Here is a 9,303-nt window from a genome sequence, read left to right as displayed (position 1 = left end):
GTGGAGTTTAGATCACCTGCTTCAACCAAAGCATCTTTTACCAATTTTTTTTCTGTTGTATATTTATAGGATTCCACAGTAAATTGGGTTTCGAACAAAATGTTCCCGGTGCTAAAACGCAAAGTTTGTGAGCCACAGCACTAAACCGTCTGTGTTGAAAATAAAATCTTGTATCAGACCTCTCTTTAGGACTCAGAGGATTCTTCTCTCTTTGTTCTAACAATCCCAGCTGGAAATCCTCTTTCCCAGAGGAGCTGACCCCAGGTACTCTTTGCACTCTCAGCCCAGGGAGCCACATCCTGTTTCCATGGATCTTTCACAGGAGAAGCGCTGTGGCCCAGGTAGCTGACACCGAGCCAGCTGTTGTGGAGCCCAGATAGAGGCCCCGTTCCTTTCCTTGGGAGGGTGGAGCCACATGTTTCCACTTGCCTTGTAAATATAAAAAGAAAAGGCTGGTTTCCATTTTAATTAGATGAAATAATTACATGTCACACATCTCCTAAGCTGCTTTGTGTTTGCCCTAACTGTAATGCTGACATTAGCATTCAAAGATGCTGTTCGCACCGAGTACAGATGTTGAGTTTATAGACTGTCATGTTCCTTGTGGCCACAAGATGTCAGGCAAATATGGTCATGGGAGGTAGGTGCTAGAAGGTGCCTTGGCTCCTGAAAATGCCATTGATGAGTTCATTAGCTGATTAAAATTCTTCCAATCAGCTTGTTGGAAGAATGTAGGGAAAGTCTATGAAATGTGTCATATTGTTATTCTGTTGATGGAGGTACGGAACACCACTAGCCGGTAATCAGATTAAGATGAACAAATATTGATTGTACATGCTTGCACGATTACATCCTGAATAATTAAAGGCCACTGAGTCTCCCAGCTCGTTGTCTAGTGTGTGTTACCATGAACGATCTCCTTTGAAAGTCTCTGTTTGAAAATCTAGTAAAATGAAGAAGTGGGTCTTAATAACTATCATATAATCATGAGACACTTTATAAATTGGAATATGTTAAATAAAGCCACATTTCTAAACATGTGCATATATCCAATGCACGCTTGTTTCCTCAATGATTTGAATGATAGGTGTTAACTAATGGCCGTCCCGACACCCCATCGTTGCTATTCTTTTAGTCTCCTGAGTGACTTCCTAGAGCAGCTTCCTTGGGACCTGAAGGAAGGAAGCAATCATGACAAGCAAAGGTTGGGTCCAATCAATAAGCAGTTATTGAGTTCCTACAGAGGGCCAGGTGCTGGTGAGGATGCAGAAGACCTTGAGGGCATGATCTATGTTTCACCCTTGTGTCTATCCTCCTCATTTATTTCCTCTCTCTCATTTTCTGTCTTCTGCTTCTTAACCCTCCAAATGCTCCTTACTGCTAAGCTAGAAGATGAAGAGAGGAGCCATTATTTATTTACCTTTGGAATCATATTGGTCTCCTACCACATGCTAAACTTTGGCTTGAAGATTCAAAGATAGAGTTGAAAATGGTGCTCACCTTTCCGGGACACCTCGGTGCTCTGTCAGTTGAGTGTCCAACTCTTGATTTCATCTCAAGTCATGATCCCAGGGTCATGGGATCGAACCCTGTGTTGGGGTCCTTGCTCAGCTTGGAGCCTGCATAAGGTTCTCTCTCTCTCTCTCTATCTCTCTCTCTCTCTCACTCTGTCTCTCTCTCCTCTCGCTCTCTGCCCCTCTCCCCTGCTCTCTGTCTCTCTCTCAAAAAAATGATACTCACCTTTCTATTCGAAGAGTAAGGTCATGGAACAGACAAACAAAAAATCAAATGACAGTGGTCTGTTGTTAGCGATGTCATCAAGTAAATGCACTGTGGAAAGCACAGGCCGGAAAGGATTATTTCTGCTGGGTCCTGCGAAAGTCGTGGCCTTTTCCAAAAGTGATGAAGTGGAACTTACCGAGTAAGCAAGATGGGGCAGCCTAAAGGATTAGAACAGGTGAAGGCAAGTGCCTTAGGGCAAAGGCTAAGTGCTGTATCAAAGAGATCTACAAGATAGCTACTTGAAAGAAGTCTGTCACGAAGTCTCTCACACAACAGTCTGCAGGGGAGAAGTCAGTGGCACAGGGCAGCTTTGCTCTGCCAGGTCATTCAGAGACCAATATCCTTTCAACTTGGGTCCTCCAGGATTGGTGGAGAGCATCACCCGGCTTGCTGCTAAGAGCACATTCCAGTTGCAGGGAGAATAGCGAGAAGAGAAGGAGAGCGAGCTAGCTCATTTTAGCCAAGTGAGCCAAGTGAAGTTCCTCCGACATTCCGCTGGCTTTGAGGACAGACACATGGAAAAATCTAGCTTGAGAGGAATGGCAGCGGAGGGGGTGATGGTGAGGGGAGCAGGGAAATAGATTTTTAATAAGGTGAAAAGGGGAAGAGTGGGCTGTGGGGACCAACCAGTAGCCTGCTCTAGCAANAACCCACCAACCGTGAGATCATGACCTGAGCTGAAGTTGGATGCTCAGCCGACTGAGCCACCCAGGCACCCCTAGCAGAGGGTTTTAAAGGGAATGCTGTGTATGAAGTGAATCTGTACGTGGTGAGGTGTAGCCGGCTTAAGGCTGGTATGGCTGGTAATTTGCCGGGTGGGGTGGGGCCAGGGTATGGAGGAGTTTGAAAGCTACAAGAGAACACTTTAATGGGGCCAACACGCTGACTTTGTGTTTGGGGTAGATCACTCTGTTTCCAGGAGGTTCCTTTGGTATGGCAAGACTGAAGGCAGGCAGTTGTTGTGAAGCACAGGTCCAGAGATGACGAGGGCTTCACTCAGGGGTAGGGAGGGCTGACGGGGATGACAGAGTAAATTTAAGAGACATTTAAGCAAGAATTTGAACTGAAACTGGTTGATAAGTATCTACCTGCCATCTTCATTAAAAAGTGTTAACAAAGCAGACTGATAGTATTTCTGCTATTAGCAAAGCCTCTTCCACAGAGAATAGTCCCACCTCTGTCCCCAACCTTTATGATGTGTACACACTCTAGAAATCAAAGCAGCAGAGTGGGTCTTTATCTTGGATAAAGATCCAAGATCCATGTTCTTGGATCCATGTTCTTTACTCATGTCCTTCTCATGACAGCCTTGAAGGTCCAGAGCCTGCAAGTGCTGGTGCATTGAGAGTACATCTGCCTCTCAGGGTCTGAGACACGTAAGTTCATAGAGACTGACATAGATGAGTCAGAATCACAATTTAGTCATCTGCAATGAGCAGTGCAACTGGCAAGTAGACAAATGTCCACTTGACCAGCTCTCTGGGGGCCATTCTACATGGGAAGCCAAATTGCTTTAGGGGTGTGGAGTGGAGCAGCGGAATTCTATATTTGAGTATCGCTAAGCTCTGGTAGCTTGATGCATTCATCTTCAGGGTGGGAATGCTTCTATCAAAGGCACTAACTTTTTGTGTTGAACTTACCCAGCATCTCATCTGAGATTTTTTTCCAAAATTGGAAACTCTGGAGTTTCCATTACTACACCCACACTAGAAGACATTTTTAATTACACCCCACATTGGAGATTCTGATAAGAACCAGGGTCCTTCAGCCCCAATTTGGGAACTAATAGAAGTATATTTTATTTTGGAGATGTGTCAGAAGAGATCAAAGATTGAGAAATCAAAGGCTGATCTACATTAGGGATTAGGAAGTTATTTTCTGTAAAAAGCAGGATAATACACGTTTTAAGTATTGTGGGCCATCTGATTTCCGTCATAATGACTCAACTTTATAATTACGGCACAAAAAGAAAAGAAAATCCTGCCATGGACAGTATCTAAGCAAATGTTCCAATAAAACTTTACTTACAAAAACAGGCAGCAAGCTGGATTTGGGTCGGGTGACCTCACTGCCTATCCTAGATTATCTTTTTATTCACAAAATCTTTCTTGGAGGAGGATTCAATACTATTGATTTTTTTCCTACTAAATCTTATCTTTAAGTTTACCCACCCTGAGCTTGCATTCGGACCAACCTGACTGGAATTCGGGATGTTTTTAAAGCTGCAAGTCACAGAGAATCTTCCAGTTTACTACCTCAGATGCTTGTCCCATCCACCATGTGAGATTCCCCTAGCTGCGTTCTCAAAAGCCCATCTTATTTCTCTCCAAGTCCCAGAGTGGCAACTCACTTTGCATCTATTAGTAAACCCATCTCACAGATGAAGAATCCGATTTACAGCAAGGCTAATAATTGGACTAGCAGAGATTAGATGCCAAATTAGCAAACTCCAGGTCCAGGGTCCTTCCCACTCTGTCACATTCTCCTGGGTTTATTCTAACTCCGCAAGGATTTAGCTTGGTGCAACAAACATGAAAATGTCGTCATACGGGCGGGGCAGAAAATTATTAGGATCCGAAGGCTATAAAAACAAAACAAAACTGGAACGTAAAGCCAAGTTCACTGCCTAATACCTTCATATATCCACAGCAAACATGACCTTTGTGGAACAAAGAGGTGATTTAGTCATCAAAGCTAAAGCAGGTTTATGTGACTGTGCGTTTGGATTTAATCTCTACACTTCATTAAGCACATGGTGGTAGTGAACAATGTCTGCTTCCTACTGTACTGATGAGGAGGGATGTGACCAGAAATATCCTTCAGACATCTGTAAGCGGTTTCTGGAAGCTGCTAGGCTTAGCAGATGGGACTCAGGAAAATGTTGATTCCAAGGCCCCTCGTTGTTACGGCCGTTGTATTACAAATTGAGGTCCTCATGCTGGCCAATGTCTCTCCGGTGAAATCCTTCCTGCCCTGGACCCCACCCCTGTAGGAATCAGCCACTTCCTCTTTGTAAATCTTGCTCTAGTAAGGCCTACAGCATGTTGTGGGCTTATCCATCTATAAGTCTGTTCCTCTGTCTTTTTTTTTGAGGCAATGGTTAGGTTGTCTTTCCACCCAGCATAGGGCCTGGCCCTTAATAGTCACTTTGTAGATACTTGATAAGGAAAGAAAACTTCCCAAAGCAACTNTTTTTTTTTAACCTTTGCTCTTTATATACACTTTCCAAATAATGAGTGTGTGGCACCACTCACCTCCTCTTTCTCTCCTCCTGGTTGGCTCCATCTACATTCGTCCCAGTGGGAAGCATGGCTTTGCCTGGAGCCTCACTATGTGCACGTGCCAGGCAATGTTTTACCTGTTTTGCGTGTCTCAGCTCCTTCAACCTTGTCAGTGCTGCTCTAAGTCTTTCTGCGTGCAGCTCTAGAATTAGCTTGCGTTTGGATTCTAAATTCTCTACTACTGAGCTGTCTGGCTTTGCGTGTGTCACCTTCCTAGTCTGTGACTTTGAATGAGATAATACATGTAAGGTGCTTAGCACAGCGTCTGCCATGTAGTCAGGGCTCCTTAGGGTTTTGACTCCTAATATTATGCTTGAAAGATGACAGATATTAGCAAATCAGAGTCTGTCTTTCAGATGCTTTATGCTAAATAGTGTGATTATCTACCTAAGCCATAACTAGGTGGAGACGGGACTCTGGGGGGCAGAGAGACCTAAAGGAGAAAGGAGAGAGGAGAGGCAGGCCTCCCTCTGAGCCCGAGGAGGGCCACAAGATCCCGTTTGCGCCTTGCTCTGGCCTCAGCGTGTTTGTGATGGGCTAAGAGTAAGATTGGATTCAATCTGGTAATCGTGCAACATCGTCACATGATCACAAATGTCTTATTTAGATGGTTAAGCAGCAGATCAATAATTATTTATTGCAAAGCACCCTCCTGAAAGCATATGCCCATACCCTAGAAATGGTCACAGGTAGGCTTGTTATGATGCAACAAAGGTGGATTGGAGTGATATCCAGGCAGTTCAAGAAGGGACGGGTTCCTGCCAGAAGTGACTCTGGGGTGTAGTTCATGGGCATGAGGCAGACTGTGGAGAGGAAATAATGACAAGGGTAAGACATTTCACCACACAGAGGTCTTCTGACACATACCATTCAAATGGAAATGAAAACCGAGACAAATTAAGGAAAATTAAAAGCTCTCCTTGCCCCCTCCCCCTGCAAGGTGCATTCTGTGGTGCATGGCCCAGTCAACCAGATGCGAAAGGTCAGAGCTTTCCACTTCCAAATATACATCAGTGCGTCACCGAGGAGGAAGCACACGGAGGGCTTTTGGAGTCATGCATGAGGGGCGGGCTCCGGAGGAGATGGGGTAGCAAGTTCACCCGGATGGTGGCTTCCCAGAGTTTCATCCCCGCCTCTCCTGCTCCGGCTCCCGGCAAGCCTATGCCACTTTTCTAACCTTTCTCTTGCAGGTGGAAAAATCGCCCTTCATACCTTACATGGGTATTGTTAGGAAGGAATACGTTTCCCTCTTGGCTGTAGAGTTGTCTGTTATGATATGCTATAAATAAGTAATGTTTCTATAAGAGAAAAGAAGACTGAAGCAGGACGGGGGAGGAGGGAGGATTATCAGATGGAACAAGGTGCCAGTGAGGCGAACCTGCAGTGGAATGTTCACATGGACTAAACAGGAAAGCACGCTGCTGGCCGGGAAAGCTCAGGTGTGTCCAGTAAGGGGCGGCCTCGGGGTGGACTGTCTGAAATGGAATGCTGACTCCGACAGGGGCAGGAAAGAGCTCTCCACAGTGCAACCCTTTAATTGCTTTGACAATGCAGGCGGCTCTGGGGTCATGTGGCTCCTGCAAGGAGACAATGCAGGATTAAGGGACCCCAGGATCTCTGGGAATTATTTCCATGAGGGGGAAAAAAAAAACCCAACAAAAGATATTTAAGCAACTCTAATGTTATAAAAGATAACTGTTAGAAAGACTTAACTCTTCCCATGGGTCTCAGTGTGGGAATAATATCTACCACGCATCTATTTTAATCAACTTGGGACTCCTGGCTAGGGATGCATTCATTTATTCATTCAACAAAATGTTGATAAAATTATCCCATGTGCAGCTTGTGTTATACCTTTGGATAATATAGGCAAAGGAGGCAGGAACAGGTGATAAATAATCAGCATATTAAGTACAACATGTATTTTAGAAGACGAGAAAGANAACAAAATGTTGATAAAATTATCCCATGTGCAGCTTGTGTTATACCTTTGGATAATATAGGCTATCTGGGGAAAGAGTGTTCCAGGGGGAGAAAACAGCAGAGCACAAGCCCTGTGGTAGGAACAGGCAGAGTCTGCTCTGAACCAGTAAGGGCGCTTTACTCTGGCGCCTTTGCCAGAACAGAGAGTGGGGGTGCAGGGTGGTAGAAGAGGGAGAGTTTGATGGCATCTTGCCTCAAGCCCTTTATGAGAACTTCGGCTTTTATCCTGGTGGCATCAGGGGGGCATGGGCGCCGAGGTCTCTGGGAAGCTGCTGCTTTTCACCTGACAGGGTGTCTGAGAGGCCAGCCAAGCAAAGTTCTTGTTGCTACCACAGAAGAGGATCTAGTGTGTTGTAGAGACCAAGAGGCCCCAGTGCGTTGTAGTATGTGTATGTATGTATGTATGTATGTGTATAGTATGTTGTAGTATGTAGTATGTTTGTGAACTGAGAGGGGTGGGTCGTCTCCAGGTGGGTGGCAGAAAATTCCCTGTGGTGCAAGCAGCTTCTTTGGAATGTTAACTTCTTCCCCCAGTATTTGTCCTATCAATAGGAGGTAAGGGGTGTCAGGTGAAAAGAATACCGGATTGGGGGTCAGAGATCAGGGATCTGCGACCTCTTGTCACCTTGATTAGTCTTAGTCCTTAGTCTTACTCTTCATATGTTAATGAGAGTGATTAAGCACCATTCAGCTTCCCTCACAGGGTGGGGGGAGGCGAACAGTCTTAAAGGGGGGAGGGGAAGGCAAGGATCTGTCAGCCCCTCACTGCGGGGCAGGCCACAGGTGGAGCGCGGCATGGTGTATTTCTCCTTGTAAAAGAAACCCTGTTGAATACTGAGAGATGGAATACAAATAAAAGGTTTTCTCCCCCTTAAATTGATGAACATAATTAAGCTACTGCTCTGAAGAGGGTTTTTTTTTTTTTTTTCTGTGTCTTGGAGACTAGGACCCAAACCTAGGAAATGCAGGATTAAGGCAAAAAACAAGGAATTTCTTGTGTGTTTTTGCCAGAATGGAAATGGTGATTGTATCTCCGGGAGGTAACTCCTTGAAGATAAAAACCTTCATTTTATCCATCTATCCATGACTCATAACAGAGCCTTCATGGAATAAAGAGTGAATAAACAAGAATTGACAAAGAAATAATGAACAGACAAGAAATGAATAGGTGAAGAACGGTTACATGGATGGATGGATGAACCGATGTTTGTGATTCTCCATGGGTCGTAGCTTTTTGTTTGGTTATGTTTTACATGGCTTTGTCACTTACGGAGGCCGCTCTGGCTTAGGAAATTAGTTTTTTAATTATAGAGTAGGAATTATAAAAAATAAAGATGCTGAATATATGGAACGATGTACAGGGAGACATATATTACAGCATCAAGTACCAATTTCACTCTAGGCCACATTGAAAAATGGACTTTACGTTGAACAGAAGACACGGCCAGTGCTTTTCTCCCTCGGTGAAGTTCATCTTTCAGAGCCATGGGAACAAGGAGAAAGGCAGCATCTGAGTTCCTTTTCCCAGGAGCAGAAGTGCATGGAAGGTCAGGGAATGGTGCCCTCTTTGCTTCCCTGCGTTCTTTTTCTCCTCTCCAGCCTCCTTGCTTCACTTGGCCTCTTCAGCTTCTCTCTCCGATTCTTTTAACGGACATATTTGCCCTTTCCAGGGTGCACGGCCTTGTTTTGTTTTCCCTGAAGAGCCCCGCGTATCTGCCCTGTCTGAGTACCTGCATCTTCTGCTCTGTTCCACCACAGTTCGGCTCCAGTCTTTACTCCCCTGACTTCGGCATCCTTCGTCTCTTCTACCCACTTCCAGCTTGCGCCATGAAGAAGTTTCTGTTGCTTCATCTACCTTGGTAAATGTTTCCGTCAAATAGCCGTGTTTTCTGCCTCCTTTTACTTTCGTTTCTCTTTCTTAGTTTGTTGTCAAGTTGGTTTCCATTGCCTCCTTTTACTTTTAATACTTAGTGAGAACACTTTTTAAAAATTTTTTTATACAAATAGTTCATTGTCAAGTTGGTTTCCATATAACACCCGGTGCTCATCCCCACAAGTGCCCTCCCCCATGCACATCTCCCCCTCCCCCCCACACCCATGAGTCCTCAGTTTGTTCTCAGTATTCAAGAGTCTCTCGGGGCGCCTGGGTGGCTCAGTCGGTTAAGCCTCCGACTTCGGCTCAGGTCATGATCTCACGGTTCGTGGGTTCAAGCCCCACATTGGGCTCTGTGCTGACTGCCAGCTCAGAGCCTGGAGC

The 9,303-nt window shown here is 45.1% G+C and overlaps 1 long non-coding RNA gene across 1 annotated transcript; it reads left to right on the top strand.

The window, feature by feature from the left end:
- Positions 1-5,836: 5,836 nt before the first annotated feature.
- On the top strand, positions 5,837-8,899 carry LOC144232687 (uncharacterized). Its single transcript, XR_013335491.1, has 3 exons — positions 5,837-5,891; positions 8,449-8,593; positions 8,717-8,899. It is a non-coding gene; the product is annotated as an uncharacterized LOC144232687 (long non-coding RNA).
- Positions 8,900-9,303: the final 404 nt, after the last annotated feature.

Source organism: Crocuta crocuta, unplaced genomic scaffold, assembly GCF_008692635.1.
Source record: "Crocuta crocuta isolate KB4526 unplaced genomic scaffold, BGI_CrCroc_1.0 scaffold274, whole genome shotgun sequence".
NCBI lineage: Eukaryota > Metazoa > Chordata > Mammalia > Carnivora > Hyaenidae > Crocuta > Crocuta crocuta.
This window is presented reverse-complemented; position numbering and strand designations above follow the sequence as displayed.